The 20040-nt window shown below is 36.6% G+C and overlaps 1 protein-coding gene and 1 non-coding gene across 3 annotated transcripts in view; both read left to right on the top strand.

The window, feature by feature from the left end:
* The window catches only part of CHRM2 (cholinergic receptor muscarinic 2), a 145876-nt gene that overhangs the window by 23688 nt on the left and 102148 nt on the right, over positions 1–20040 (top strand). The gene's annotated exons all lie outside the window — the stretch shown is intronic.
* On the top strand, positions 13573–13653 carry MIR490 (microRNA mir-490). Its single transcript, NR_049464.1, has one exon. It is a non-coding gene; the product is annotated as a microRNA mir-490 (primary transcript).

Raw genomic sequence — 20040 nt, 5'->3', positions numbered from 1 at the left:
AAATAATGTATATATTTTTATTATTTTATTATTTTTATTTTTTATTGGAGTTCAATTTGCCAACATATAGCATAACACCCAGTGCTCATCCTGCCAAGTGCCCCCCTCAGTGCCCGTCACCCAGTCACCCCATCCCCCTGCCCACCTCCCTTTCCACTACCCCTTGTTCATTTCTCTCAGAGTTAGGTGTCTCTCATGTTTTGTCACCCTCACTGATATTTTTAAAAAAGGAAAAATTGAGAAACAGACAAGGTCACAGTACCTCTAACAGCTGAAGCTGAGTTTCAAATGCAAGCTAGCATCTTTGTCTCTGGATCACATTATCATCCTTAGACTTGGTCATAGAGGGTCCAAGGATATGTAAAAAAAAAAAAAAAAAAAAAGCTCCTTCTGGGAAGGACACCTAGAAAAAGATCAAGCAACTGCAAGTCATCACTTCAAACATGCTTTTCTTGACTTTCCATCTAGAATAGGTGCCAGTCTACCTTCATTGTTCTTTTCAGCACTTTCTGGTTTTGTCTATACTTTGCTATTCTTTATTATTACATTTGTAATACAGAAAAGGATAATAAAATAAGTATTCGTGTTTCTGCCACCCAGTCATTTGTGGCTTTTTATTATGGCAAAATATACATAATATAAAATTACCATTTTAACTATTTATAAGTGTACAGTCCAGTGGTGTTAAATACATTTGCATTGTTGTGCAACCATCACCACTATCCGTCTCCAAAATTTTTTCACCATCCCAGACTGAAACTCTGTCCCCATTATTCTGTACTGTCCAGCAGGTCCTGGCAGCCCCCATTCTACTTTCTTACTTAGTTTTGAGGCATCATCCAGACCTCCATTCCCTTCTGCCTGTTGTCTCTGGGTGTTTCACTAACATCTCTAATTTAAGGTGCTCCACAGTAAAATGCTGGTGCCTCCTGAAACTTGTTTCCCCTTCCTCCTACATTCATCCCACATTGTCTCCTTATCTTTCTCATTTCAGGAAATGACACAACTATCAATTAATTTGCTAAGTCTAGAAACTTGGGACTCATTTTTTAAATAAACTTAATTTTTTTTATTACACTTTCAGAGTTAACAGAAAAGTTATAGCGATGGTAGAGAGTTCCCATATTCCTCTTACCCTGTTTCCTCTGTTGTTAAGAGCTTTCATTAGTAGGATATATTAGACACAGCTGATGAGCCAATATTGATACACTGTTATTAACTAAAGACCATACTTTATTGATATTTCCTTAGTTTTTCCTCAATAACCTTTTTATGTTTTGAGATCCATTTCAAAAATCATTATAAATCCAGCTGTCATATTTTTCTCTTTGATACTGACAGATTCTCAGACTTTCCTTGCCTTTCATGACTTTGACAGCTTTGAGGATTCCTACTCAGGTATTCTGAAGAATATCCCTCAATTTTGGTTTGTTTAATGTTTTTCGCATGATTAGACTAATGCTAATCATTGGTTTTCTGGGGAGGAACCCCAGCGACCATGAAGGGCACATGCTATCAACATGACTTACTAACTATGTTCAGCTTGATTACTTGGCTGAGGGAAATGTCTGTGATGAGTCATTCTTGATTCTTCCCTTCCTACCCTCAATGCACTTCTTTTTTTTTTTTTTTTAAACTTTTTAAAATTTTTTTTATTTATTTATGATAGTCACAGAGAGAGAGAGAGAGAGAGAGAGAGAGAGAGGCAGAGACACAGGCAGAGGGAGAAGCAGGCCCCATGCACCGGGAGCCCGACGTGGGACTCGATCCCGGGACTCCAGGATCGCGCTCTGGGCCAAAGGCAGGCGCCAAACCGCTGCGCCACCCAGGGATCCCCCCTCAATGCACTTCTTGTCATGGTCTTCCATGCATGATCTAGAACTTCCCACCTCTCCAGTCTCATCTTGAGCCACCTTCTGTTTCAGTCAGATTGTAGCTGTACTTCTTTGTCTCAGTTTCTTAAACATGATAGGCTCTTTCTTCTTCAAGGCTTCTGCTTAGAATATATGCCATTTTCTGCTCTCTTCATATCGAACCTTCTCATGCTTAGCATGGAAAGCATCCTTTCATTATCTAGTCTGATTATTGGCCACAGCCCCAGAAAGCTGGTCCCTGTGATTCCAGTCTAAAATAATGGCTTGGTTTACAAGCCATCTTAGCCCCTTCTCTGTTTCCTTCCTAGAATTTAATGCAGTCATTTATGTAACTTTTATTTTGTGTTTTTAATATTCCAATTGAAGGCAGGGACAAGAGCTAACTTATCACTGAATCTCCAGGTCTTCAAACAGGTATTCGGTATATAGCAGATATTAACACTAGTTGAATGAATGAATGAATGAATGAATGAATTACATCACCTTAGATAAATGCCAAGCATGGCTTTGAAAGAGAAGGGGAAAGACATAAGTATTGAATAATTCTGATGATAATTTATAGTTAGAGAAATCCTTTTCTCTTAAGTTGGGATTTGGCAAATTATTCCTCATTTATTTAATGTCATTTATCTTTCTTGCTTTGAATATACTTTAAGAAGATTAAAGGAATAAGATTTAGTACCATCTCACTCTTTAGTGACATGATATTGGTCTTGTGAGACCCTAATTGGATTGCCATATTGGCTAGTCCCCGAGCATCAAGATGTACAAACCAAGAGAAAAAGCTCAAGGGGAGGGGGGGAAAAAGATCCATGGCATGAGCAGAATGGGAAATTATAGCTTAAGCCTAAAACACAAATAAATAAATTGGTGTCAATGAGCCAATTTTAAGCTGAAATATAAGAGTTTAAGCACCAACATGGAGAAAAATTGTAGATATTTGAAGATGGTCAAGGATGATGCCAAGGAAGAAAAAATAATAAGATATTTTTTCCAAAATCCTTTTACAGTGAAGTTAAATTAAAGGTTCATATGTCTTCTGTCTTCCATCCTTTAAGACAAACAAACAAAAAGTACCTCTATCCTACTCTTTCTCTTCTTAAAGCTGACCTTGAAATTGCTATCAGACTTCTGGAATCGTTCTCCACTATGCTTACCATCCCCTTACTATCTTATTTCTCTCTTTCGCTACTTTACTGACAGTGGCACCCATGTTTTCCCTAAGCCTGTGGTCTTTTTAGAGACGATCCTTTTAGACTGGGGGAAGGTACTGCAAAGACTCGTCTGGGAAAGTAAAAAGCAAATGTTCTCTTTCCATTGCACCCAGAACTTCTGGAAAGATTCAGTGGGACAATCAGTTGCTGAATTAAAATAGTTCTGATCATAATGATCATAATGATGAGTTGATCTTAATGATGCAGAGTCAAGATAATGGCTCAAACTCCCTTAGTTCTACCACCGATTCACCCCTTAGGCCGCGGAGTCACAAGTTATGTTAAAGTTACCTGGGGATAACTTCCCTCTCTCTGAGTTGCTCCCAGATAACTTTTTAAGTTCTTCAAGAGGTTGTGCTCTTACAGTCAAGCTCGGTGACACCACAGAAGATCATGGTTCTCAGATTCAACCTTGAAGCCAGGTAGGTGGATCTCTGCTACCCTATAGTCTTTCATAGCAAATATTACAGAGAAGGCTTTTATCTGATAAGATAACCATCTCAGCTTAATTTCCAGTTGTAATTTTGCTGATAAGCCACTTTCCTACCTAAGGCAAATAGAGGGTAGGCTGAGTGCTGACCTGGAAACTCCATCCTTCCTGAAAAGAAGGAAGAAGGTAGACAGGGAGCATGAAATGACTGTACAGTTGACTCTTGAACAACATGGGGGTTAGGAGGGCCAACACCCCCCCCATGCAGTAAAAAATCCACGTATAACTTTTGACTCCCTCAAAACTTAACTAATAGCCTACTGTTTACCAGAAACCTCACTGGTAACAATTAACATATATTTTGTATGTTATATGGATTATATACTGTATTCTTACAATAAAGCAAACTAGAGAAAAGAAAATGTTATTAAGAAAATCATACGGAAGAAGACATTCACTTACAGTGCTGTATTTGTTGGAAAAAAAGATCCATGTATAAGTGGACCCATGCAGTTCAAGCCCATGTTATTCGAGGGCTAACTGTAATTGATTACTGGACTTTTAAACACTCCTTTCCATAAACAACCATATTTCCTTCTGGTCTTTTATTTCTATGTCCTCATATTTTCTTTCTCTGTCTTTTTTCCCCCCTTTTTCTGGCTATATACTCCCATTGTTCTTGACTTTTGGCCAATTTATTCTACATTTTCTCCCACTCTAAAGCCATTGTCTTCCCCACTCTTTTGGCTCTTATCCATTGTATTGTCATTGAATAAATAATCAGCCCTGAGATGACAGGATATATACTTCATATAAATAATTATTTAAAATCATGGAAGGTTATGAAATATTTTATAATGATGAAAACGAAAGTATCTGATCTCAAAATATCCTCTCTGACCCCTCTTTATGAGGTAATAGCATGATCATCATAATAAATGGGTGTATACCCATTTATATCTATATACCATATATAAAGGGTAGCATATGAGTAAAAAGCAATCCCAAAGGATATACAGAAAATGCAGTATTGGTTATGTCTCAGAGAAAAACATAATGAACTTTCACTTTATACTCTTTAGAGTTCTATCTTAATTTTTACAATGTGTGTGGATTTATTTTCAATCAGAAAAAAGGTTTTTGGTGTTTCCAAATTGTAAATGATATGTAAGCTATTATATTCCAGAAGCATCTAGCACTTAGCTGTGGCCACCCATCAATCACCAAGAATTCCTCAGAAAGGATAGTATTTCTTCAATAGAGCCTGGTTGTAATTGTTGTCAAGTAGAGGCATAACAAACAGATTGAAGGCTGCCATTGAATGGGCTCTACATTTGTAATTTCAGCTTGCTTGGATTTTTTTTTTTTTTTTTGAGTCAGTATTTTGTAACTCATAGTACTTTGGAATATCTAGGCATCTCTTGGCATCCTAGAGTTAGAAAATTTCTCTAGGACCAACAAAGGAAATTAGGGCAAAATATTTTATCTGTATGGATTCAGGTAATCCTGGAAATAATATTTTCATAGTGTTACCTAATTATACTAAATATGTTCACAAAATTATTCTATATTTGATCTTCATAATGCACCCGTGGGTAGAAATATAAAGCTGTGTATTTAAAACAGGTCTCATTTCCAGTTTGATAAAATTTATGTGTCCTATAATGCACAATTTTGAGCATGTATAATAAGAATCTAAATCCTAACAACTTTGAAAAACCCTCTTAAAATAAAATGTAATTTGAAAATCTCAAGTTTTTAGCAATTCAGTCTCCCCAACTTTTCTTACACTTGGGGCTACAGTCTTTTGCCTCATTCTATTTCCACCTTGTCATTCGTCCAGGAGCTATATTTAAAATGCAATATAAATAGGCAGGTTCACTGAACCCCTTTTGATGTTTCCACTCTTATGAACATGCTATTTCTGTGACTCAGTTTATGCTTCCTACAGTGGATTCTCTGAAAATAAATTTAATATCCCTGTTAGTAAACAATTGGAGTTTTAGTCTTAACTTGCCAATTCCCCTCTATCTCTCATGGTTGAAATTTACCCAGATGATTCTTTCCCACCACTATACTGTCCCTACCCTAACCATTGCACCTAAAATGATATTCCTTCAGTAAATCACTTTTCCTTTTTATGGCAAAAGGTTCAAATGCCAAAATGCATTTGATGGATCAGTATGACTTTTTGCTGATGCGTCCTCTGTTGATGTGTTTGTGTTATGTTGCAGGTTTATTTTGTATAATGAAACCCACTGGTGAACCTCTTTTGCACCTTTAAAATGTAAAGAATCCATGGGATGCTCAAGCACTTACAAGCAATTTTCTCAGCCTATTTGATGTTCAAATAAAAAACTTAAATGAAAAAAAGTATAGTCACCATTATATAAAACATGAATAGGGTTCCAGTAACTTTAGGAATATGAATCTCTGCTTCTGGCCATGCAAGTCTTGAGGCTGTATATCATTGGTGAGATCAATTAATTGATGTACATGTCAGGGACCTGGGGGAATGTGTGATGTGCGACTGACTTGGGGGACTCTCTGGTGGAACTGTCTGTGTGTAACGTTTCTGTTACTGTTTTCATGCTTCATATAGTTTAAGGCTTTAAGAGTATAATAAAGACTCATCTTTCTATTTCTTCACAGATAATGCAAGAGGGAAATAAGAGCATTTGAGCAGTGGGGAAATTAATATTTCTGAAAGGAAAGGAAAATCTCAACAATAATAGTACACCTGTTCAGAGTGTCATATTCATCTGGCCTTCAGTCTCATCCTTAAGTGAGAGCATTGAACTAGATGGCCTCGGAAGGCCTAAGAGATGACAATATTCACCAGAGGCACTTGGAAAGGCAGTCCCCACAATTCTCTGAGAGATGGAACACGATTCCTCAGTGATTATGAGAAGTTAAAGTAAATGTTACTTTCCTGAATTCTCTTGAACTCCCTGAATTACCCAGTCTAGTCTAGGTCTAGGAAAGCATTATAATGAGATCTTCAGGTGTATCTAAAGACAACCTTAATGTTCTCACTAGGAGGGATTATGTTTCTAGGTAAAATGTGGTACTTTCAAGGCTGGAAGATTATTCAGTCAGTGGTAAGCTCTACAACCCACAGAGATCTAAGGCCCGGGTGCTTTTAGAGTTAGTAATTGTGCCTTGTGTGTTCACATGTGTATTCATATCTGTGTTTTCAGAGTGATTCTAGCCAAAACTGAAAAAGTACGTAAGAAGATCTTTAGGGTCATGGAACTTCAGCTAAGGTTGAAGAATCACCAGAGGGAAGAACACGATGCATTTGTTAAATTAAGGTAGTTTAAGAAGATCCAAGAGTGAGAGGGTAGTGGTGGGGATGTGGCTGCATAGGTTGACCGTGACACACTTAGGAGCCTTCACTATCACCTTAACAAAATTGAGTATAGGGAATTGAAGCATCATTAAAGGGCTAATCAAAAGAGAGAAATGATTGATTTGTGGTTAAGAAAAATGGTGGTGATTGAAGAATGTAAAATGATTTAGAAAGAAAAATACGGAAAAGAGGGAGCCTAGAGGAATAAATGAAAAAAAAAAGAGAGAGCAGTGACCCCCATACTAAGTCAGTGGAGATGCATGTGGAAGGAGAAGATGGGTTGGGGAAAAAGAGTCAAGATAGATTGGCCTGGGTATTTGGGTATGTGTGGTAGCAAAGGTAGGGTAGTAGATTGGCCCCCTAAAAACAGGCCCCAAGAGCAGTTGGATTTCTAGGGTAGGCAGTCTGGCTGATGAAGAAGGGGCCAGTCTCCTAAGAAGAATGTTCAGTCTTGAACATTTGAGTTCGAGGAAACCAATGTATATCTCAGAGGAGCATCGGGCTAAGCTGTGATATAGAAGTCTTAGCAGAGAGATCTGCACTGATGATCTACATTTAGTATTTGCCAGCATAATAGTGGCAAACTGCTATTGCATATGTATATAAACAGCCTATTTTCAACTCACATTTGTTCCCAACTCCAAAGCTCTCAGGCTGTATCCCTTTAGGAAACAAGATTGCCAAGTGGTGACAAACAAAAGCAGATTTGTAATAAATGAGCTCCTGAGTTGGAAAGCAGTGTTAGGTCATTTTTCTTAATTGAAAATAGTTTATCTTTTATTCATTTCCTTGCTTTTTGTTTTCTGCATTTGCCTTCTGAATAGCTAGGTGTAACTCAGAGTATAATTAAAGGGTCCTGGTTGCACCACTGTTACAGCCATTTTTAGCAAGCATTAATAATAGTCATGAAAAGGAAAAACAGACATATCTTTTGTTGTATTTCACAGGAGAAAGCTCATATTTGCTTATCTGCAGGTCTTAATTTTTACTTTTGTGTGAACCTAATCACTATTTCCCCCTACTTTTTGTCTTTCACTTATGTCTCCCCTCCATGTGTTTTTGGCAGGTTTTTCTTCTTAAAATAAGAATGCTGGCCAAAAGAAAGTAAAATTCTAAATGTCATCTCTATCTAAAATCAACATCCTATCTAATTTTTGTGCCTGTTTCTATAGTAGAATCACAAAGGCTGGCTTATACAGAGGTACACGTTCCTCTCTTAAATACTTCGGGATTGCTGCTGATGCCAGCACACTGTGACGGCAATAAATAAATTTGAAGTGATCTTATTTCTGGTTATCAGACACTTCAGCTGAAGAGTTGACAATGAATTTAATGGAAGAACAGAAGGCTAAAATTAACACTGAAGATTATGAAATATTTTTCTCAAGGATTTCTCATAGTCCATACAACTGGTTTTTTGGAATGCTTATTTGAGAAGCTCATGTTTGCATTGTGTGCTTGTAGAATTAAAAACAGAAACGTATCAGTTGTTAAATCTAGTAGTGTCAGAGTGGTGTTAATCTAGAAAACTCTTAATTTTTTAACAAGGTATCTCAATTGACAAGCACTAAATAGGTAGAGCTAGTAGAAGAGTTGGTTTAGGTCATATCAATAATCAGTTTTTTGGTACATTGATTTTATCATTCATGCAGTTAATTACTTCAAATTGTTAAATCTCTAAGACTGTGGATTAAATATTAAAGTGGTGTATGTGTGTGTGTGTGTGTGTGTGAGAGAGAGAGAGAGAGAGAGAGAGAGAGAGAGAGAGAGAGAGATTTCTGGTTCCTAGTAGAGAAAGAATGAGATTAACTGACCTAGTGACTAATTAACTTTCAAGAAAGTAGCTGACCAGAAAGGACGAGCTATATCCTGACATACAGTAAATAGAAAGTAGAATAAAGGATGTATTCAACGTATATTGAGTCTGGTAGACCCTGAAGGTAGACAAATCGATGCTATGACATTGCTACACAAAATGGAAAATCTGAAGGCTAAAATGAACAGTATGTATTTTGATTTGTTAAAAAAAGAAAACCTAATATGGTTAACTATCAAGATGAACACAACAGTGAAAGATTTCACCATTCAAATATTGGTTTTAACCTGAGAATAGTCATAAAACAGTTAACAAAAAGAATAGAAAATCCTAAAGAGTTAATGATCGAGTGTCAATTTATAAGTAGAGCAAATTCTATTGTGCTAAAGTTGAGTTAGCTGATTTATGGCTTACAGTGACTTTGTTCTACACAGATTCAAAACATCACAGTTATTATTATTCTCAGGAAGCTTACTGTTATGCAATTCTGAATTTCAATATTTTGATTATGTTCCTAGTAATCTCTCATACTTTATAATCTGTGTAGTTGCAATAATAGGCAAGTAGGCATAGACCATTGCTCTCAAAAAATGAACGATTTCATTCTAGGGGGTTCTTACACTTATGTTGCTCGTATTCATTATTCATAAAGAAAAGCTGATTCTGTATTGAAACTCTATTATTTGGCAAACTGAAAATGTCCCCACAATTGTGCACTGAAACTTCCTGTTGCAGTGCAGATCACAGATGACTGCTCATTAATATTTTTTTTTTGATAGAGAGTGTGTGCACGTGTACATGAGCTCAGGGTGGGGATGGATAGGTGAGGAAGGGCAGAGGGAGAAGGAGAATCTTAAGCAGGCTCCAGGAATCCAGTGCAGAAGTTGACTCGGGGTTCAATCTCATAACCCCAAGATCATGACCTGAGGCAAAATCAAGTTGGACACTTAACCGACTGAACCACCGAAGCACCCTTGCTCATTAACTTCTTAATGTGAATAATTGACTTCACCCCAAGAAGAATCTAGGTCACTGATTCTAAACTCAGCAAGTCTTTGTCGTGAGGCTACCCAGGAGTTCTTATCGCCTGCCTGAGCTCCATTGGCTACCTACATGAGATAAAGTCTATAATTTTTTTTTAAGATATGCCATATCTTTGCATATCTGTTGGTTAAGAAGTGCGATGTTTAAGCATCTAATTCCTGTCACTGAGAGTCAGAATACATGTCATTCAATCAAATTAAGAATTTAAGAAGGCATTAATGTAAGAGACTTGAGAAGTATTCCTTCCCCTTTAGAAACTATGCAGCAGATACAGAGAGAATATTGAAGTCTGCATCCTCTCCCCAAGGCATCTATGTGCATTGTGAATGCACAATGTAGTAATCCATCTCTTGTTTTACGGTTCCTTGAACTCAAAGACTTGTTTGTGAAAACATCAGAATTTTCTTCAGCGTTAATATTTGGAAGGAAAGATACAAAGAGGGTATTATGGATTAAGTGACACACAGTAGATATGGGTGTACTTCCTAGCTTAAAAAGTGTGTTTTCATGCAAATATCTCTAGTAAATTCCTGAGGGAAGAGAAACACGGAAAAGTATCTGATAAAGAAGAATAATCTTCTCTAAAGAGGAGTGCTTAGTTTTTATTATTGTCATTATTTTCCCTTTTGTTTTCCAGGAGACAGTGAAGACTGTTTAAATAAAACAAACACAGAAACCTAGTGAGCCATGATTTTGTTTGCATGAGTTAATGGGAAAAAAAGTAATGCCATAAAAATAAAAGCAGGGTTATTTCTGAGGCCATCATCACCACCAAGAGGGATATCTCCCCCTGTCCCTCCAGTCAGAACCTGGGAACAGCCCAGGGTGGATTTTGGAGATATTGGTGAAAGGAAACAAGTCTTACATGGAAAGAAAACTAGTCTTACATGGAAAGAAAGGAAACTAACCTACATGTTTTGTTGCCACATTCACTTTTTTTTTTTTTTTTTTTTTTTTTAGTATTATACCAAATTGCAGCTACACTATGCTATAGAGAGAAATAAAACAGGACTTATTTTGCTTTGTCAGTGACTGTGACCAGATTGCCTTGAAAATCAGTAAAACCGGATCATAGTTTTGGAGCAGTAGCATCTGAATGATTTTGACCACCATCTCTTTGTGTTGGGCATTCTCCCAGGAACGAGACCCTACTTCTGCTCGGGGCATAAAGGCAGAGAAGTAAGAGCTTTGTAGGGGAGAGAGGACATGAAACAGGGAAGGAGAGGAAGTCACTAAAAGATTTTCTGTTGGGCTGGGCACCTCAGGACGGTGACTGGCGCTTGAGCACATGGGAAGTTCTAAGAAATGGTGTCTCATACAGATCTTGCCTGAGAACTGAGAGACCTGGGGAATTTATTTACCAAAGGCTGAAATAATCATTATTTGAAGGCTACCTCCCAGGGACATTTCCAGTTTGCCACAAGGGCAGGGCAGAGCGGATTTCTGGGTTTCTGAGAAAGCTTGAGACACAGAGTAGATATGGTCTGTGGACATCAGCAGGAAGACACTGAAAAATGGGAGTGATGGGGGGGGTATGTAGTGAGAATGTCAGCTACTTAACCTCTAACCACGATATTTTGACTCCTGGTCAATATTGGGATATTCGTTTAAAAGTTATATGGGTTAATTGGGTATCACTTGATTGTGTTTGTTAGAGTATACATGCACCTTTTTTTAAAAGGACGAGATAAAAATACATTCTTCCTGCAAGCCATTGGATCGTTTTGCACAACTGCTAAAGTGCAGGCACCCCTATATGGAGGCCACAGCCCTGGGAAAGTGACAGTGTCCTTTCAGAATCCAGACAGTTGTGAACTGCACAAAAATAAGGACATTGAGTGGTGATTCCTGGTTCTTAGCAAAGTTGAAAGGTACAATGTATGCTCGTATTCAGGTGGAAATGGATCCAGTCATTTCAGACATGGGTGCTTGAGTGGCATGCTTCCAGTGTTGGTGTGTTTTTTTGCCATTTAGGCAGTTTTGAAAGCTGACCCAACCAAATACCAACCAAAAAAGAAGAAACGCATATATTTCTTCATCCAACATCTAGTTATGTAGCGTCTATCATGTGTTGGGCCCTTGCTGAACTGAATCCAACAGACCAGCAGCTTTTCACATGAGCCTGTGGTGTAGCAGCGCAAATAGCAATGATCTCTGGATTTTGATGAACCTCCTCCTCTTCCTCCTCCTCCTTTCCATTACTATTATTAAAAACACGTAGATGCCATTTGAGCACATTTGTTGTAAAGACCTAGCCCTTTAGCTTCTCGGTCAGTGATTCATTCACTAAAATAATGGCATAAGCACTTCTTAAATGTGTAAGCTTTAATACATACAGAGAACATTATCTTAATCACATCTCACAAAGACTCCTGTCTTGTTGTCTAATAACACACGGAGAAACACGGAATTAGGGGCTACGTGACTTGGGAAGGTAGCTGCTGATTACCTTGTTTGAGCCACAAGATGAAACTGAAATCCACACTTTCTCATGCAGGAGTGTGTGTACCTGTGTGGTGTTGCTAATCTACCGTGTAGCCAGATAGGAAGAACTGTCAGTAGACTCGATCATTCTCTCCTTCTATACTGAAATGATATTCTTAAACTAGATTAATGAAGAGCTCTCTTTAACACTTTAGCCTCCCCTCACCAGAGCTTCATTCTTTCTGTGGCTCTCAGTAGGTTCCAGGGTACTCTGCATCATCAGAACCAATTCTGATCAAAGTAAGAAATAATAATTCACGACTAACAACCATATTGTGCTGTTTCTTTCAAACTCACCTGTCTATCCATCTATCTGTTGTTGCAATCAGTTGTCATAAGTGAGAAAATTAGAAAGATTTTCAGAATTAACAATTGGTATACATTTCAGAAGAGTTTGGATTAAGATAGCAGCTTCATAAGAAGTGAGAATTTAACCTATGGTGTCTTCCAGCAGTACAGCCATCTTAATTTTTATTTCTTTCTAGTTGAAAAAATAACAGACATTGCCCCATTTAAATGCATCTAAAAATCAGAAGCAGATGGGCTACATGTATTTAAACACAGCACCCCCCCCCCCCACCATCCTATGAACTCACGCCACATATGCAGACACTTTCTTTCCCTACACCTTACTCCAGCCTAGGGACGCTGCCTGTGTTTGGAGCGAATATTACTGTGGGGCTCTGGAGCAGCCGGTGTGGCCATCTGTGAGGAGCTGAGGAGCACAGCAGAAATAAGCAGAGCAGAAAAACACTTCAAGGAACCCATGAAATGCAGCTCCAGAGGCACCAGGAACAGACCACAGTGAGGATGGAGCAGCTTAGTTTGGGGCCTACTTAGGACACCCCTGAATGTAAAAGGGAAAATCAGAAACAACTAGGACTTTAGAAGTTCATTGTGGTGCAACCCCAGGTCAGTTTTTAAACATGACTGTTAGCTGGGCATCCTTTCTCCGCCGTGTTAAGTATAGGTAACAACTGCAAACAGAAGCATATCTGTTGAACTTTGACATTCCACCTCAAGATGTATATATTTGGCCACCAAGTACAATTTTATGTTTGTTATACAGCAACCCAAATAATGTACTCTTTGGACCTTTAGGAGAAAGTAGACACAGACTGCAATTTTTTGCTAGTTTCCATGTTCATTTTTCTTTAGCAAAGGCAAACTGTCCAACTCAGGATTAATCTGGATTCTGGGAAGCATGCATCCAGGCCGGGAGCTTAAATGGATGGAGGAAATTCTAGAAGACAAAGGACAGAACTTGATTTGGGTTAGTGTAGATGCAGGTTGTGTATTCTTCAACCAACGATGGTGAAGAGGAGCTCCCTCACTTTATGGAGACCTTGCTGGTGTGCAAAGTTCATTGTTCGACACCATGGATCTCCAGGTGGGTCACGTTTAGAGATACACCAACCTGGAGGACTCCATGCTGTTGAGCTGTTCACGAGCAGCGGACACTTCTAACCCAATCTTCCCAGGGATTCAATTGGTGTCTTCCATAACATTTATGTATATCTTCAAAAGGAAATCTTACTTTTTCCTCTTTCCAAAATGGGAACAAACTTCCCACCTCTGCATCAAAATACATGTTATTTTTGTAGGTATACCTAAAGCGTGCTTCATAATGTACCCTATGAGGATGGAAATAAGTATGGAAAAATTTATCTTTATAAAAGTTAGTTTGAAACAAGGGTATAAGTAAAATATTTACTTGTAGATTTTAATTATGTCTAGAAGGATTTTTAGTAAAAGGTGAGTCTAGCATATAAAACTGGATTTTTTTTAAAAAATTGTAATTTATTGGACTTGATATATATTATTTATAAATACTGCATTACACTTTTATTATAAATCATGAAAAATGTCCCTTGCTTTTGCAATAAATATATTCCTTGTTTTTATTTAACATCTTTTTAAATTTAATGTTTTATATTAATGTTATAAAACTAAATATAACAATGCTATTGTTATAAAACAGTGATGTTGAAGCAATCAATTCTTGTTATATTTTAATAGGAATTCTATTAATCTTTTACCAATAATATGGCATTGAGGTTTGATTTAAGGCAGGTAGTATATATGATATTAAGGATGACTTTTATCAAATATTTTGTTTTTAATGCTTTAGGATTATTATGTGTGTGTACGTACACATACACACATTCCCTTTGCTAGGGACTGTTTTGTGATGTGTTTTCATAATATTAACACATTTCCAAATTCGGTGGCTTTAATTGTCATGATAAATTTCTCTTTAAATGTACTGTTGAATTCCATTTGCTACTCTTTTACCAAAACTTTGTGCATTTACTGAGATTGATTCAAAGTTTTTAAAATTTTTTTTGCATTTTATTTGGTTCATATTTGTATCAGAATCATACTGATTATATAAAATTAATTGGTGGCTTCCACTTTTCCCTTATGCTGCTGAAGAATTTATAGACCATAAGGATTATCAACTCTTTAAGTATTGGAATGGCCAACCTATAAAACTTTTGATAAAAAGCTCAAATTCTTTTTTGCAAAATTTTAAAAATTGATTATAATTCTTTCCAAACTTCTTGATTATTTATATTTTATATATCTTCATTCATTAATTTTGGTAGATTATGGATTCCCTATTGATTATCTATGTTATAAAAATGCTTAACAGTTTTTATCAAATAATTGTGCATATGATTCTGTTAAACCTTATTCTCCAAAACTATTATTATCTTTTTCTTTTCCTAGTTTTAGTCATATTTTTCTCATGCTCTTTTGGTAAGGTGTGCCAGACTTTTGTGAATTTTTAATTTTCTTAATTCTGTTTCTTTTGATTTTATAGAGTATTATTTATTTTTGTAGATACTTCATTCTGATTCCATGGGGATCTTTGTTTTTCTTCTTCTCATCACTTCCTGAGTCGAACACTTACTCCTTTTTAAAATCCTTCTTGCTTAGTACTGAGAACATTGACTTTTGACTTTGTCTCCAACAATTGCTTTGGTCTCATCTAAAATTTTAAAATATAGCCTGGTTAATAAGAACATGGGACTGGAACAATGCAAACTTGGGTTTGATTTCTGCACATATTGTGAAAAGAATTTTAACTCATTAAGTTTCTTCATTTGTAATTCGTCGCAAAAATACTTACCTTATAATGCTTTGCAAGATTAAGTAAGATAATATATTTATAAGTATGCAGTGCAATGCTAGCAAAAATCAATGTTTAACACAAGTAGCATTTGTTGAAAATTGTGGCTTTTATTTTAATGCAATAGTCACATTAGTTTTTAATACCTTAAATGTTAAATATTTGTTGCTTTTGTTGTTCTTATTTTAAACTGTGTAAATTTCTGATTGCACTTTGGTCAGAAATATGGCCTTATAACGTCTATTCTTTGAGACTGTTCTCAGTTTTTGAATTATTTGAGTAATTGAAAAGATTGTATTCTTTATTGAAGAGAGTTGGTTGCACCTACATTATATTTATATTGTACATACTACAGTATATTTATATTCATTCCCTACATTATAATTATATTAATTCCCCATATTCATAATGTTATTCATTTCCTTTTGTTCTTTTTCCCCCCTTTTTAAAAATATACCTAATCTGTAGCAATATTTGTATTTCTTGCACTTACTGTGTTTGGTCAAATTATAGTAGGGTGGGTTTTTTACATATTTTAAATTTTATACATGATTAATTATTAATATTTTCTCTGTTTTGTTTAAAACCTTTTGCTTGTGATTCTGGTTCATATGCAGTTACTATTACTACCTCTCCTCTTTTACTTTGGGAAACATGTGCCGTCCTTTTATTTTTAAATTCCCTGTGTCATTTTATTCAGGTCGGTTTCTTCTAAGGAGGCTATAGCTGGGTTTGTATTTGCTTTTATTTTGTTTTTTTAAGAAGGAGAAAACATGCAAGTGAGTGCAATGGTGGGGGCAGCAGGAGAGGGTGGGAGAGAATCTAAAACTGAAGCCCTCGTGAGCACAGAGACCAGCCCGGGGCAGGGATCCATCTCACAACTCTCAGATCATGACCTGAGCCAAAATTAAGAGTTGGACGCTTAACCAACTGAGCAAACCAGGTGCCCCAAGTATTTGCTTTTAAATTAGTAGTTTAATCCTCTCACATTGTCTCCTCTTGCATTTTTGTCTGCTTTCATTTTATCTTTCCTTTATGTCTCATTTCTCCATGTTTTGCCTTCTCAACTCTTGCCTTTTTTCAAAATAATGATTCAGAGTCTAAGTCTGTATTCAAAATTTAATTAGCTCTTAGTTTTACTTTGAAAAATTACATGCTGTCATTATTTTTGTGGTAATTATCAAAGCCAAGGATGAAATGTAGTATGTTTTGTGTTAGTGTTTGCTTAGTTCACACTCAGTTTCAGAGCTTTCGTGATATCATGTGAGGATTTAGAGTGAAAGGATTGCTATTCAATTTTGTATTTTCTTTATTATTCATATACTTCTATACATGTTTTCTTTTTTCCAATATTTTCAGTCAGTTGCCTTGTACTCTATTACCATTACTTTATTACTCCTTGCTTCACTGGTTAAACTATGATTACAAGCATTGTTTAGCAGGATCTCTCTATTTCTAAATTCTTAGGTCTAATTCAGTATCTTAAGAAATGGTTTTAAATATTTAGCTTTATTTTAATGAACTTGCTATTTCCTGAGCCAGTGCATATCTGTGTGGATATTTCTATTGCCTTCAATAGAATATTGAATATCTTAGATGACTATGAAAATCTCAAATCCACAATCTTCCATCCCATCAAGACTGTAAGTGCTTCTGACTCTGCTCATAAACTTGGAGGCAGGAACACCAGTTGCTTTTCCTCTCTGGGCCAGAACTGGGGAAGGCTGCCTCGACAGAACCTTGAATCTGACATTGGACTGGATGGATTTTTGTGTGAAATATTCTGAGCACTTTGCTTTGTTTGATGTCCAGATTGGTAAAAAAAACAAAACAAAACAAAACAAAAAAAAAACATGCAAACAGGGGTACAGTCAGTGATATTTGTGTTCCTCCATTTTACCCTGAACCCCAACTTAGTCTATTTCCTGGAAGGAGTAAATTCTTAAAATGAAATTTAATGTGCCCCATTGTACCTCCCTCTGAGGCGAGAGCCAGCTTTTGTAATAGGCCTGTTACAGAACAAAGAGAATAGAGGATCCAGATCTTCCAACTAAAATATCTCAGTCCAACATTGTCTCAAATTGTGTAAACCGCTCCATCCCCCCACCAGTTTTCCATCCCAGAAGTTCGATCTCTGACAGTGAAGATGCCATTGGGGATTCAGAAAAGAGGAAGTGGAGCTCCCCAAGCTCTGGACCCAGAGCAGCTTAAAAATCCATTTCTTATCACATTTTCCTTATGGCTTCTCCCAGTATCAGTTCTTTCCATAGTGATGTTTCCCAGTGTCTCCACAAGGAAAAAGTCTGCTTGACTTCCTCAGAGATGTCAGGAAGGATTTACAAAGGAATCACTTGAGTTTATGCTTGAAGTGTAAATATCAGTTTCCTATTTGGGAAATGGGAAAAGGACATTTTAGAGAGAGAGAATAAGAAAAATAATAGCTACTAAATGGTTGAGGACTCAATCAATGCCTGGAACTCTAAGCCCTTTCTATTCATTATCTCATTTAATTTTCGAAACAACTTTATGACCTTAAAGTTTTAATCATCATCCTTCTTTTGCGGGGACAAGACAGTAGAGCCTCGAGTAATCTGCTGCATGGAGCAATGCTGCCTCAATGCTTCAGCACTTTTGAATCAAAGGCAGAGTAAATAAGGCGGAAGTAATTGTGCTTATTCCTAAACAAATGTATTTTCAGACAGTATTATGATAGCCTTTATAAACTGGCTTTTTGAGTGTAGATCACGGTGAACATTTTACAAACCTGTAATTTGGAAAACGGAAACAGTTGGAGGCAGAGGCAAATGCATTTATCCTGGCACATTAGGTGGACTTGGGCATTCTGATTAATGAGTAAGCACTGACAAATTTTCATCTCTTCTCTTCTTTTTGATCATAGCAGTGTGCTTATATATATTGACTAAATTTTGAACAATTGGTGTTATTTTTTTTTTCAAAATGAGCAAGCCCATCCTGATTTTCAAAGTGGAATTTTTGACAGGGTCATTATATTTATCTGCGTATGTAAGCTATTTTGTTGATGAATAGGCTGTAAAAATTTATAAGCAGAAAATTTATTTTTACTGTCTCCAATTCTGTGCATATCTATGAAAGGAAGAGGTGAAGTATATATATGAGAGTAAACTTGGAAGAGCAAAGAGAAGTCTGTGCCTCTATTACATGAGTGAGATCACCTTGATAGACACAGAATTTGAAATGCTAGAGCCACTTACACTGACATTGAACAACAAGGAAGTTTTTAAATTATTTTGAATTATGAGCTTCAAGTTTGTTTTCCCAAGGAGGTGATAAATCTTTGCCTAGATTTTCTACTTTATTTTCATGTGTGCTAATTGTGTGCTAATATGTTTAATAGGCTGATTAGCCAGGGGCACATAGGATTTTCACTGGAATTTCCTCACCTTGACTCCTGAATTACTCTGGGTTCACTGATCACTTCCAGTGGCAAGAGAAGGTGCCAACATTTACTGAGTGGGGGGTGAGGAGGTAAATGCATGCAAGGTATAGGTACAGGTACTGTTGTTCTCTGATACATACATGCCAAGCACATTTATATTTCTCAGCATGTACCCTTTCCTTTGGAAGAAATAATAATAGACAAATATTTTTTACTGATGACTATGAGCCAGGACTATGACTTAAAAGAGTATTTAATCCTTGTTATGACTCAATGTAAGTAGGAAAAATTTTAGGCCCACTCCATAGATGAGGAAACTAAGGCAAAGAGAGTTTAAATAACTTGCTCAAGGTCACTCAGCTTGTAAATGTTGATCCTAGGATTTGAATGCAGAAGATTCAGCTGCAGAATTCAGGTTTATAATCATGCTAAATTGCATCCCAAGAAGATCTATGCATATATACACATTTATAGACATATATACATACATATGCAATTTAAACACATTCTTGAAACTCATGTTCTTCAGACATGTTTGTGGAGAGCTTCAGACACAAACCTACCTGAGTGTACAGCTTTAGATACAATTTCTCAATTCACACACGTTTTTATCTATTTCTCAAGGACACATGGATAAGCAACCATTTTTATCAGAGAAAGGCTGATTTTAAGATACTGAAATAATCTCGTACCAGGTCATTTGCAGAGTATAACCATCAGTGAGTAAAAGGTTATGGATTAAATAAGTTTTCCTTGCAAGATAAAATTACACACACACACACACACACACACACACACACACTCCAAGAGCTGAGTATATTTAATAGCTGAAAAATTTGACTTTTAGCCATGCTGAGGGGCTGGGTTGGGGCTAAGGGCTAGGCGAGTAGGTAAAGTAGGAAAGACCAAAGACAACATTGCGTTCAGATTCTCTAGGTAATTCAAGCAGATGCCTCCCTAATCATTTTGTTCTTCATATTTAAAGTACTGCCCAGTTCTGTACATGGTGTAATGACTTTATAAATACTCAGATTTTAATTAGCATCTAGCACAGTAAATGTATACATATTGCTTCTTTTAGTAACATTCTGTGTCCACATGACCTTAATGCTTCCTTACTTTCTGGGAGTTTAAATTGAAGCAAAGTAATTATTGTTGCAACTTGATAGATCTTGCAATAGGATTTTGAATCATCTTTCAGAACTTTAAGGTCCTTATATGAAAGCATCAAATGCTCTATTGGCTCAGCTACTACACCTGTCACCTTTGTAA

This window comes from Canis lupus, chromosome 16, assembly GCF_011100685.1.
Source record: "Canis lupus familiaris isolate Mischka breed German Shepherd chromosome 16, alternate assembly UU_Cfam_GSD_1.0, whole genome shotgun sequence".
In the NCBI taxonomy this organism is placed as follows: Eukaryota; Metazoa; Chordata; class Mammalia; order Carnivora; family Canidae; genus Canis; species Canis lupus.
The sequence above is the reverse complement of the archived record's forward strand: the minus strand, read 5'-3'. Positions and strand labels throughout refer to the sequence as shown.